General features: G+C 39.8%; 1 long non-coding RNA gene across 1 annotated transcript; it reads right to left on the reverse strand.

Annotated features, from left to right (window-relative positions):
- Positions 1–9891: 9891 nt before the first annotated feature.
- Positions 9892–11170, reverse strand: LOC136180457 (uncharacterized). The gene is made up of 3 exons (XR_010667109.1): positions 11037–11170; positions 10715–10796; positions 9892–10278 (listed from the first exon to the last, which is right to left on the reverse strand). It is a non-coding gene; the product is annotated as an uncharacterized lncRNA (long non-coding RNA).
- Positions 11171–13533: the final 2363 nt, after the last annotated feature.

The raw sequence follows: 13533 nt of genomic DNA on the forward strand, positions 1-13533 counted from the left end.
ATGCAAAATACATCAAAACAAGCTGAGCTGATGGAATATTTAAATTACTTATTTTATTTAAAAAAATGTTTTTCTGTGTGTCTTGCCTTCATGTGGTAGCCTGAGATAACGCACGTTTGTTGGTCTTGCCTTACTGTATAGCCTAAAACATGCACAGTAGAAGGCAATTCATTTCATTTCAGAAGATGAAGAGAGAGTTGGAATTTCAGAATTAGATTTGACAAATAACTAAACAGTAAAAATTATTTATTTTTTTAAAATGTTTTTGGTGCAAAAGCAATAAACACAAAGGTAAAATAAGAACGGTACTTCACTAGTGCTATTTTAATAAAATACACAATACATTTTATTTATTTATTTTAAACTATAGCCTAAAAGTTCATAACATAAAGTAAGCGATCATTTACAAAAGCCTAGGTGTAGGCCTAAAGAAGAGCTGGACAATTTTTTCAGGAAGTTGCAAGATATAAGTTGAGTGCAATCATTTTACAGTTTCTGATGTCTAATATCACCAATTATTTATCAAATCTTTTGCAGATTATAATTTTTTTACTGATTTGACAAAGATGTTTACAAAATATCAATGTTCAGTCTACACACTCCATGACTTTCTTGCTCTGCTGTATCATTTGCTTTTGGCTGTTATCTTCTGAGAGCAGTCCATGCTTTGTTAGATTACATTATGACTCATACGCTGATGGCCCTACTAAGGGACGTGCAAAAAATGCATTCAACTATGATGATTAGAGATATAACAATTCACTCGACTCACGATACGATTCTCTCACAAATTATTTGACAAAATGCTGCATCATGTTGTTTGTGCTATTTGTGTAGTTCTCTGTCTTCTTGCAATATTTGCATACAGTTTTTGTCTTGTCTGTTATCTTCTCACCTCTTATTTTCTGTCTTGGGAAAGCCAAATAGTTCCACACCTCTGACTTTAAAAGACGATGGAGCATCCTCAATTTCAAAATCTTGCTCTTACAGCTGCTGACGCTCACCAGATTATTGCGATTCATTTTTCAGAGTACCAATGTGAATCTTGACATATTTGAATCGATTTATCACGATTTTACCATTAATCTTTACATCCCTAATGACAATACAACCAAAAGGTTGAGTTAACCCAAAGGTTAGTAAAACTTAATAAAAGAGCAGACCTTCTTCAGCACATACAATGGAAGTTTGAGTGTGTGCATCAGAATGTGAAAAATAACAGGATTAATTACTGAGTGATTCTGGCCTACAGACAATTCAGACATGCCCCACAAAAGGTTGTCAATGTGAGGGAGAACTCCTAATTTCCATCTGTTTTGTGGACTATTTATTTTTAATTTAAAAATATTTTACTAAAGGTTTGTTTTAAAGTGGTTCTTAGTCATGACCCATCCATCTACCTGTATATAGCTAATTGTCTACCTTTTCCCCTATAGATTATACATTAATTCTTCTCTCAGTAAATGGTAAATAGAATTGAGCTTGTATTTTTTTTTTTAGTCTTCTGACTACTCAAAGCGCTTTTACACCTCAGGTCACACCTACACATTCATTCAATGGTGGTAGATTTAGCTATGTAAAGTGACCATCAGTATTAACTAATCCCATTCATACACATTCACATGCTGCCGACGAAGCAGAGAGCAACTTGTGGTTAAGTGTCTTGCCCAAGGACACATCAGACATGTGGCTGCAGGAGTTGGGGATCGAACCCCCGACCTTGAGAGCACACTCTACCATCTGAGCCACAGCCACCCCTCTTCTCCTCTGTTTTTGCTTCTTGTCTCATCTGAATCCGATTCTTTGACTGCCTTGCTGTTCCAGACTGACCAGTTTTTTTTTTTTATATATAGGCTACTGACTAACTGTGACTGGGTCAGGGACTCAAGCACCTGGAACCAAGTACCTCTGGTGCTGGCCTCATCATCAAGTGTGGAGGTCAAGCGAGCAGTGTGAGAGGCTTGACTTCAGCCCTAATCAGATGGACCTCTGCTTCTATCCTCAATTTAATTAGATCAATTTAAACTGTAATGATTCTCTCCTTCATGCCTAGTAATCATCCTCAAGAATTCTGGGCTGCAACACCGTAAGGAAAAGAAACAGGGATGGCATGGCATGTAAGCTTCTCTTACTTTTTTTTTTTTTCATTTTAATTGAATGAAGTTCAAAGTGGACCGCACTGCCATTAAAGAAAAATCTATACCTTAAAATTTTTTCCATGCAAGGTGCTATTTCCATAACGTTTATTACTCCCCATGGCAATAAACACCGCAATTTAACACCAAAAATCTTGACTGTCATCATGTCTTGCAGGACCTTAACTGTTGTGCCTAGTTGTTAACACTTGACATATTGAATGTGCAGGCGCTTTCCCACAAAAAAAAAAGCTTATGATATAAAATGGTGCAAGGTTGCAGTAAAAAGCTCCGACCATAAAATCACACCTGTGCAGTACGCTATTTGATGACTGAAGCCCTTGAATCTATTTTGGGTGCTTACATTGCCATTACCCCATACATCTCCCTGATGCATTTCCTCCCCCTCTTTACAGCCATTGGAAGGCTTTCAGGAGGGCACTAAAGTGTACTTCCAAAGGACAAAGTATTCAGTGTGGAGATGTGGGAGAAAGGGGAGAGTGAAGACAAAACAGCCCGCTGAATCAGTTAAACCCTCTTTAACACATACAGAAACAAAATGACTGAATCCAGTGACATGTTTATTTTTTGTCCTTTCAGATAAAAATACATTTTGCTTTGACATTTATAAATTGACTCAAACATGTATACATCCTTTGACAATAACCTAAATCCTGCTCACAAAGCTGAAGGGTCTGAAAAGAAGCAGTAGATGGCAGCATTGTTCTAACGATGCTTCACATGCCAGAGTTATTTTAGTGAGGGCTTTATCTCTGAGGGGATGTCAGACGGTTGCTATGCACCGTGGAAGAAAAAAAAAAAGCTGAATTAAAGAGGGGTTTTTTTCAATGCGGAGAAGGGAATTTGATCTGATTGTCATAGGAATATCCTTTTTTCATGTTTCTCTTTTAGCCTGTAGCCCACTTTTAGGTTTCTAATAACATTGAATGGATCTAAGTGGCTTGTTAGAGAGATGGTATGCTTTTTTTCAGTTTAAGCAGTGTATTAAAATCAGCAGAATGGAAGAAATTTACATTTGTGCATTACATGATTCTACACTGGATGACAACCATACACCCTCCTCTGTTATTCATGCTTCATCAGAACATGCAGCATGTTTACAACTTTGCAAACAAGGCGATGTTTAGGGTTGAGTAAAAGTTCAGAGTTTTCATTGTAACTTATCATGGATGCTTGTCACATCTCTCTGAAATATAAATATATATTTGAACACCCAATTTGTTACAAACGTGTGCATCCAGCTGCTCAAGTGAAATGTACTTTACAAACTGGCAGAATTGCCCCGACTTTCACTTTATTATCCTCATTTAAAGCAATTACAGAAACCATTTTGGAGCTAAATATGAAACAGCGGTGTGCACTTGCACTCAAAAACACATTATACATCCTGGACTTTTTCCTCATTAACATTAGTGCATTAGTCCCTGTTTTTAGGACTATTTTTTTTTTTTGGATGCCTGCACATGAGATGCTGCCACATTGTTGTAATTAGCAGAGGGAGAAGAAGAAAGCACGGCAAAAATGGGAACAATGCTCAAGGGCGAGATGGTGGTCAGTGAGCCGCTCATGGAGGGGAGAAGTGACAGGACAGGACTCCAGAAATATAGGCCACCACCAGCTCCCCTTGCTATGGTCAGATCTTACAAGCGGTTAAGTGCTCTCACACAGGCTACTGTAATGAGGCTATATATACACACACACACACACACACACACACACACACACACACACACACACACACACACACACACACACACACACACACACACACACACACACACACACACACACACACACACACACACACACACACACACACACACACACACACACACACACTGAAGGCTCACTTCCAATTATGACCTCTGGCCTGAAGGGTTTGCTTGGACTGTGAAGTGATTGACTGGTGGTTAGACACATCCCTCTCCTTCACCGACACCCACCCTTCCTTTAGGCTTTATCCTATACCCAACACACCCTTCCACTGCCCTTCCCTCCTCTTCATTAATATTCATAATTCATGTGGAATGAAGTGATTCAGGATCATTAAATGCACATGAATATTTGTCGGCCGAAAGTTTAATTAAGCCATCCCTCTTTGGCGGCGTGATGTCACAGCGCCGCTCCCCCATTCAGTGCATCTTGTGCATGGCTTAATGGCCTGTGCCCCTATAAGTGCTCCTCAGTGCCTTTTCAGCAACAACCCCACCGCTTATACGCAGTCTTATTTTACACCTCGTGCACAGCTATTGGATGAACTCAATTGATAAGGATAGCGTTTGAGCGGTTCCAATAGTTCTAGTTGCAATATGTGGATCAATCATACTTAATGCAATGGAGCAGGAGAGCCACTTGTGTAGTGAACGTCGTCAATTATTCAGGACTTTGGACTATACATATCAGCTCACTTTGAGATTGTTGAGGCATATACATACTGCATAAAGCATTCCAACAATAGCAATGTGCTCTACTTTATATCCTAGGTCCATGTACAATATGCATCTGGTCTGTTACATCCTCATTAATCTCTAGGTGAGACAGATTCTTAGATCACAACAAAGCTCTGAGTATATTGCAGTAAGAGAAATGCTTCCTGTGCACACGTTCAGCCCTGCAACAGAGTAAAGCATTTCTCATCCTCTCCCCCGGCTGAATAATAATCATTTTCAATCAGTCAACTTTCAACAGGTTTGCTTCAAATATTAAATGCAGAACTTCAGGGAAATGTTCAGTCCTCACTGAACACATCTGATGAAGGGACTCTTTCTCTCTCTCTCTTTCTCTCACACACACACTCGCAAAGGCAAGAGCTAATCTCTGGCAACATGCCACTCCATTTCAACACCGTCCCAACATAAATGGATGCAAAAATCTTCTGAGTGGTGTCCGAGCCGGTTTGTTGTGTTGCAGCATCTCTTGCCCGTTTGCAACGTTCTTGTTATCTCGATATCGTCGCTGCATGTTACTAATGCCCTGACATGCTGTGACTTCCTTTCCCGCTTTTTTTTTTGTCTCCCTTCTCTGAAATGCACACATTAAGGAGAAGATCCATCCTGTTGCTACAGTGCTGCAGTGCTGAGTAGCAGTATTTGAAATGGGGAGGGAGGGGATGGGTAGGTGGGTGGGATGTGGGTTCTGGCATAGGCCCCACACCACAAAAAGGACTGCGGCAGGGCATCCAAACCCATTTTTTCCTCTTCTATCATTTAACTCAAACAGAATACCTCTTCCTTCATCAGCTCCCTCCAGAGAGGGTGTCCAATGACTAATATTAACTCACAGAAGATGATTAAGGACCTCAAAGGGTACGCGTCTGTTGCCATAAAAAGAATAAGGGACATACACACATCCCTCCAGCCCACTCCTCCCTTTATCTCCATCCCGTTAACAGTTCCAAAGAGTGTGTTGTCAGCACATTTCAGATGGCCAGGCTGATGTCTGCCTGTTGAGAAGCAGAATAATGCCCTTTGCCAAAGGTGCCATATGGAGGCTGTTTTATAGCCAGGGAATAGAAAGTAAATGGCTGTCCTATAGCAGGATAACCAAGAAATGGATCCCCACACAGTATAAGCTCTTGACATCCCAAATGTCCATCCTACTTGGGTATCCCATTGCCAACCCCCTCCCCCTCCTCTTTAGTCATCTCTGCTGCTGCTTTTTAAAAGCCCCAAACATCTTCAGACAAGATAATGAGCTCTGTCAAAAAGAGGCTGATTCTCACTTTTTTCCCCCTCTTCCAGAAGTAAGCTTTTGCCTCTTTCCCCACTTCATTATAATCAACAGTGGAGTGTCCCATATTCCTGCTGCTGCTGAGCAGAACATGCCCTCCGAGACAGTCAATATTGCAGCTCATAACCTATAACTCTGAGCTCAACCCCCGAGGAAGAAAGTTTTCCCTTTGAAGATTCTCATCACTATGGTAATCAGCTGATCAGAGGATGTTATTCCAGCTCCTTGTGATGCAAATATTTACTTTAAATGCAAAAACTCAAGATTAGAACTATTCACTTTTTTTTTTTGCACTTGAGAGCAGGCTAGAAATCTGACTGCCTTTTCAATACGCTGAGAAAATTATACTCATTTTGGGTGAAGAGCCCTGCAGAGAGCGAGACCATCATCAGTATACTTAAGAAATGAAGAAGGACATATAGGGTTGTCATAAAAACGTAATCTTAAACTTAGATATGATACTTGTCAAAATCAAAACAAATATAGAAGTCCTAGACACGCAATACCAGTTAATTTCTTCATTTTAAATGCCAAAAATTGCAAGCAAATTCCTGCACACTAGGCACGACCGATGTGGCATATTTGGGACCGATATTGATATTAGGGATAATAAAAATCTGATACCGATATATTGGTTCTATCTTCTATGTTGTTCTGGCAGGCCGTCAACCAACGATCTTGAGGAGCCTAAGAGAGCTCAAGAGCTCTCAGGAAAGTAGGTGGTTAGTGACTGAGATTTACAGATAGATACATGCAGTAATATGATGTACTGTATATGCACAGAGAGAGCGAGAGAGCGAGAGAGAGAGAGAGAGAGAGAGAGGGGAGCTCAAGGTGCCAGTTCCCCCGGTAGTCTAAGCCTATAGCAGCATAACTAAGAGCTGGTCTACACCAGCACTAACTATAAGATTTATCAAAAAGGAAAGTTTTAAGTCTATTCTTAAAAATACAGACTGTGTCTGCCTCCCGGAACCCCGGCTGGAAGGCGATTCCAGAGGAGAGGAGCCCGATAACTGAAGGCTTTACCTCCCATAGTACACTTGGAGACTGTAGGTACCACTAGTAGGCCTGCATTCTGGGACCGTAATGTTCTCGAGGAGCAGTACGGCACTAGTAGCTCCTTAAGATAAGATGGTGCCTGGCCTTTTAGAGCTTTGTAAGTGAGAAGAAGGATCTTGAATTCTATTCTAGACCGTATAGGGAGCCAGTGCAGAGAAGCCAACACAGGAGTAATGTGGTCCCTTTTCCTAGTTCTGGTCTGTACACAAGCTGCAGCGTTCTGGACTAGTTGAAGAGTCTTTAGAGACTTACCAGAGCACCGTGACAAAAGAGAATTACAATAATCCAATCTGGAGGTAACAAATGCATGAACTAGTTTTTCTGCATCATTTTGCGACAGGATATTCCTGATCTTGGATATATTACGAAGGTGAAAATAGGCTGTTCTTGAAATTTGCCTGATGTGAGAGCTAAAGGACATATAGATCAAATAGAACTCTTAGATTCCTAACAGTAGTGCTAGATGCCAGGCTGATGTCATTAAGGACAGTCAAATCACTATAAAAAGTCTCTCTGAGGTTTTTAGGGCCTAGCACAATAACTTCAGTCTTGTCTGAGTTAAGTAGCAAAAAAATTCTGGTCTTCCAGGTCCTAACGTCCTTAAGGCACGTTTCTAGCTTACATAACTGACTGGTGCCATCAGGCTTCATTGATACATAAAGCTGAGTATCATCTGTATAACAATGAATGAAAATGAAATGCTGGTGAATAAATCTGGTAATATTGGCGCATATCTGCGATAAAATTAGCCGATACCGATAGTCACTTGATACGCTAATATCGGCTGGCTGATTAGTCGGTCGGGCTCTACTGCACACAGTTTAAGTTGTACACATATGCTGCGTTCATGTGCTGCTCGGGTGGTCCAAGTTTCTGAGCTGGGAAGTCGTTCTTCCGACTTCAGTGTGTTCATGTGATTTCAGTTCGGAAAGTTGGAATGTTGTAACAGCAGCACAAAAAAGCGTTGATGCTATGAAGAAGATCAGTGAAATGTAACTGTTAAAAGTGATATTTGGGCCAAAAGTTGATGTGCAATACTTGAATTAATAAAAAGTATTTTCATATAAACAAAACATATTTTGCCCCCCATTTGATGACGATTATGACGTCAAATCGGGCACTTAATTATTTTCCGAGTTCCTGAGTTGTTCCGACTTGCGCAGGTGTTCATGTCCATTTTACAACTCGGAAGATAATTTGTACGATGTGTCCGACACCACATGAATGCAGCATGACATAGGCAACATTTTGATATTGTCATGGATTACTCTTGTGGAGTTGTAGAATGTTTTCTTGTTCTTTATGTTTACTGTTTTCATCACATTGTTCTTCCCTTGTGTTGCTTTTAACCCTGTATTTTCTGTTCATATTCCTGATGGAAGTTTCTAGTGCTTCCTGTTGTATTTTTTCATTCTTATTATTATGTTTCTCTTTTCCCTGAGTGTGCATTTCCCTAGCATTGTTTTTATTGTTTGACTGGTTTTTTTGTAGTTCTTATCCCCAGTGTTTCTTGTCTTGTCTTACTTCCTCCCTTTGTCTGGTTTCTCTCTCTTTATTGCCCTGATTGTCTTAACCTGTGTCGTTAGTCTCACCTGTGTCTGATTGCCCCAGTGTCTCTTTAGTTTCACTGTTTCTTCCCTCTCGTTGTCAGTACAAGTGATCTAACTGCTCCTGTGATGTTACTTAACTCCCAGTGTTTACTCTTAGCCTTTTTTCTTTCTGTTTTATTTTTTTATTTTTTTGAAAAAATAAGCCTTATTTTCTACCACACATGACAGATACCGAAACCTTATTAATGTATTTGTGAAATATCACCAGCGCTCTGTCTCTCTCTTTGGGTTAAAAATGTGACTGAAAATTGAAGAGCTAAAGCTTTTGTACTCTTGAATACTATCGATTTTTAAAATAACACAGACTGTGTAATTTAAAAAAAAAAAAATCAAAGTAGGAACATTGTCAGAAGGACCTTGAATCAGATATTATTACCAGTTTTATTGTAGATACGAAATCCCTCCACAGACAAGATGACACAGCTGTAGTTGACCTTAAGCCACCTGAAAAACAGACATTTCAAAAGTGGTGTTGTCATCAGCTGTATGTTTATATTGTTAAAAAAATAAATAATAGACCCTCACATAATTCATGCATGAGTGGTACAAAGTTAAAAGGTTATTAAAGTACCCTAGGCTTGGACCTAAATAGTTCCATGTGGTCAATGATGCAAGAGAAATCAAATTACATTTAGCCTTGTCTTTTCATGGAAAGACTTCCCAGGTGTTTATGAAGAGCATAAAAAGGTCATAGAATATTCAGTGTAATGGTTACTATGAAAATGAATTGCTTGCAGTATAGATAAGTTGAAGTAAATGCCAGTTTTATATCGGCATAAAACTGCAGCCCTAACCTTCAAATTCACAGACATCTCTCTGGAGAGCTCAGAGTTGTTGTTTTTTTTTGTTCCTCACCCCAAGCCCTTTATCTTCACTGTCAGGGTAAAGCACATTACTTCAAACCCATGCAGGAGCTGCTCTAGGCTCTAACTGTGTTCCTTTACTGCAAAATAGTAGGGGGAAAAAAAGTTCAAGAGGAGTTTGACAGATCCAGCAAGATGGGACCATGTCAAATCCATTGAAGGCTTTTCCAAGGGTTTGGTTCTGTCATTGTCACAACTAATGTTACATGGGCTTCTATCCATGGCTTGTGGGTTTCTCAGTACAAATGTTCAACATTTGCCTTGACATTCAACTAATTTATTTATAATATCAGAGCGTTGTAGAAGAGCTACGAAACTACCACAAAATAAGATCAGTCAGATGTTGTGTGGACTCTGCATGAACCGCTTTTGAATGTCAAAAGACACAGTGGTACCATTATTATGGTCATATCATGGACAGTGAGACTACAATATTTGACACATTATATGGTTCACTTTTCTTAATAATCACTTATTGAAATTACAATTTTCATTTAAAAAACATATAGGCCTATATGTACATATATATAATTCCTTTAATCCCTGTACTAGTCCCCAAATTATACTCAAACAGGCTTTTAGATCTTTGCTTATTTTTAGATTTATTTTTGGGCTTTTTGTGCCTTTAATGGAAAGATAGGATAGTGGAGAGACAGTAGGGAATGACATGCGAGAAAATGAGCCACAGGCTGGATTCAAACCTGGGCTGCCTGCTTGGAGGACCATGGCCTCCATACATGGGGCGAGCACACTAACCACTGCGCCACCAGCACCCCAGATCTCTGCTTTTTTTTTAATGGTCATTTTGAGTTGGTTCGCCGTGGCCCTCTAGGCATCCCTCAAGGCACACACCCTGAGACCCTGAGGATGAGGAGAAATGCCACAGATTCAGAAAGAACACATGATAAATCATGCCTGTTAATCTTTTGAATCATAGTCTTGAGTTTTCACCTTCTAGAATTTATCTGCTCAAACTATTTGTAGATCTCAGGAGGAAAGAGGTGTTGTCATAAGTGGAAGTCAAAGAGTTAAAATTACAATATGTCAAAGGTGGGGTATGAATAAACGAGTCTGACTGTATAATTACAGTTTTTTCCCTTTATATCACTGCTACAGTATATGTAATTTGACATAATCATAGCATAATCAGTGATGAAGAACCTACTGGTGAACAGACAAGATTATTAAGTAACTTCTTTACGTGCACCAAGGTCGATCACACTGATCAAAGGATAAAAACATCACCCCCCTCCCCCCACCTACTCACTTACATGGATCTTTTAAACATATATTTCACCTGGTGCGTTCACACATCAGCTCATCTCGACTTCTTGCAGAAATGTTCATCAGGGGCTGGCCAGAAAAATCCAGATAACAGCCTGGTGAGAAATTCAGCAGTTTGTGTTAAAATACGCAACTCACCACAAAAATGTAGTGCGTGGTAACTTGTGCAAAGTCTTCCAGCACTTGGTACACTGTTACTGCTGTTACATGTGCATCTGTCGTGATGTTTTTGTGCCAAAAGTCTACCCCTTAAGTTGTCTTTACAACAGGCTGTAGATGCTAACAAAGCCATATTTGCTCATCTGCAAACCACAAATCAAGTAATATTACTGTACCTTGTCAGTCGACATGAGTCATCAGCCTCTCATAACACTGCTCCTCTGCTTTTCAACAAATGCATGCTGTCTGTGAGGAACAGTAGTAGGGGATGATACTGTGTGTACAACAGTGCAGTTGCACTCAGAGATCTTTGGTCGGCGCCAACGCACACCAAACTGAATTCCACATATTGTTGCTTTAAATACTCACAGCGTTAACCACATCTCAGATACTGGTGCACACAGTGCGACAGATATGGGACATTCCTGTGATGGGCTCCTTTGTTTAAATTTTTTCCGTTACCCCCCCCTCTAATGCATGCGACAATGCATCAGTTGGCTTCCCCTCTAGATTAAAGGAAAGAACCAGGGATCTTCCAAAAATAGCTCTTGTATCAACAGTCCAACCAGCTGCTCCATGCGCCACCCAGGGACATCATATTCCATCAATCTTTCAACCATTTATTGACGGGATGTCCACACAAGTTTGTCTGATGGGCGTTGGAGCACTATGAAATATTAATTTTATATTCCCTGTCTGGTGGTCCGGGGCAAGTTCTGTCCCTCTGGCAACAGAAAGCAGAGGTTCATACATTAACTAGAAGATAATGTTGATGGAAAGTGAACGGGAGGGGGATATATTGATGGCACTGGCCTATATTTGTGCAATGCAGATTGAGGACAAATTACAAGGAAGCCACACTGTAGTAGAGAGGCTGACCTGGGTGTAGAGACACTGAATTTAACAGTCATGAAATCTTTAAAGGCTTTATATGCGATTTTTTTTGATCCAGTAGATGTCGCCCTTGAGCACCAGCATGAAACCAAAATAACTTGCGCTGCATTGTTGTGTTAGCAATGCTAATGCTAGTGATCTTTATTATGCTCGTATCTTCACACTGCATGTAAACTTACCTGAAATTATCTAGAAACACAGTTAAGCAGTGAGTACAGTATGTTATTCTTCTTTTCTCTAGTCCCTCAATTAAACAACTTTTATACACGAGGGGAGGAGTCAGCCGGCCGTCCAGGCGATGTAAACAAACTGAAGATAGGACTCTGAAAACATCACAGACAGTGGGACTTGGGTGTTACACCCATTGTAGACAGTCATGACTCACAGAGTTATTTTCAGAGGATATACTTGATTTACATTATATGTAAGTGTGAAAAATCTCATATAAAGCCTTTAAAACAACAAAAAAACGAATAGTGCTCAGGAAGCTCTGTAAGATAATGAACTCAGGTTACATCAGCCAAAACTTGTTAATGGATGCACATCTCTGTTATTCATGTTAATGTATCTGAGCAATGCCAGGACCTTTTTGGTCATAATTCAGCATCTGTTCATCTTGTATTTGAGGTCTCACATCTTAAATCAAATAATGTCAATGCGTGTAAATTAAGACATATAAGGGAGTCATTATCCCTTAACTGTAACCCTTGTAAAATGTGTTTTTTTTTTTTTTTTGAAGAAACAAATTTGCATCCTCATACTTTTTTTTCTTCAAAGTGACAGCAGTAACTGCACTTGGATGAGGCACCAAGGTTACTCACTGGTTTGATGCTTCCTATTTAAAATCTGTCGGCGAGTAAATAAATTATGCACATCAATCCATGCAGCGAGTACAAGAAAAATGCTGTTGGGTGTAATTATAGCAGCGGATATAGATGGAAATCGGAAGGGTGATGGCAGTGTTCCATAAATCATATCAGTGTATTGTACGGTCTTGCATGCGGCTCTAATAGCAACACATGCCTTCACTTTATGGCAGCGCATCACTGTGCAGGAGAATATGTAAACAGTAGATTTATTGTTCTCTTCATTGTGCTTTACAAAGAGTGCGGGCAAAGTCATAAAGTGTGCGTATATCAACAGGATGTCAGGTATGTGGAGGAGGAAAATATCTATTACTGGAACAGATTGATATTCAAATTCAACAGATCCAGAGGTGTGGAGGGTGGAATGAGGCGATTTTAATGATAAAGGGCTAATCCCGAAGCAATTATTTATTCATCAGCAGGGTCAGGAAAAGTGTCAAGCCTGTTCGAGGGGGAAACTACATCGCAGTTCAAGAATGACATCGGCAGGATAAGCAGTCCTTAACTTGATGTATGACTTTATTAATGGGTGCCGCATGGAAGTGGGTAAGATCGGGGCCATCACTACTCTGCCAGCAACCCTTCTCCCAATGTTTTAATTCCATTATGATGCAGTGACAAGATAAGCGAGCTGTTGGGTAGGTCAACGACCACAAATACTGAAATCAATATTGCCATCTACGACACAGCGGCAAAGAAACATAAATAATAAGAAGGCAGGGGCATTGTTTAGCAGAGAGAATACACACTTGAATGATCAAAATGAAATGATCAATTAAAAAGTCATTAAAATAAAACATTGATTATGAAGTATATAGCATTCTCCTGATTGTTTTTCCTTATAATGTACTTGTAAGATAAACAACATTTTCCTCCTCATGAATATTCATTGAGAACATTCATCTTCGGTTAA

This window comes from Labrus bergylta, chromosome 11, assembly GCF_963930695.1.
Source record: "Labrus bergylta chromosome 11, fLabBer1.1, whole genome shotgun sequence".
Lineage (NCBI taxonomy): Eukaryota > Metazoa > Chordata > Actinopteri > Labriformes > Labridae > Labrus > Labrus bergylta.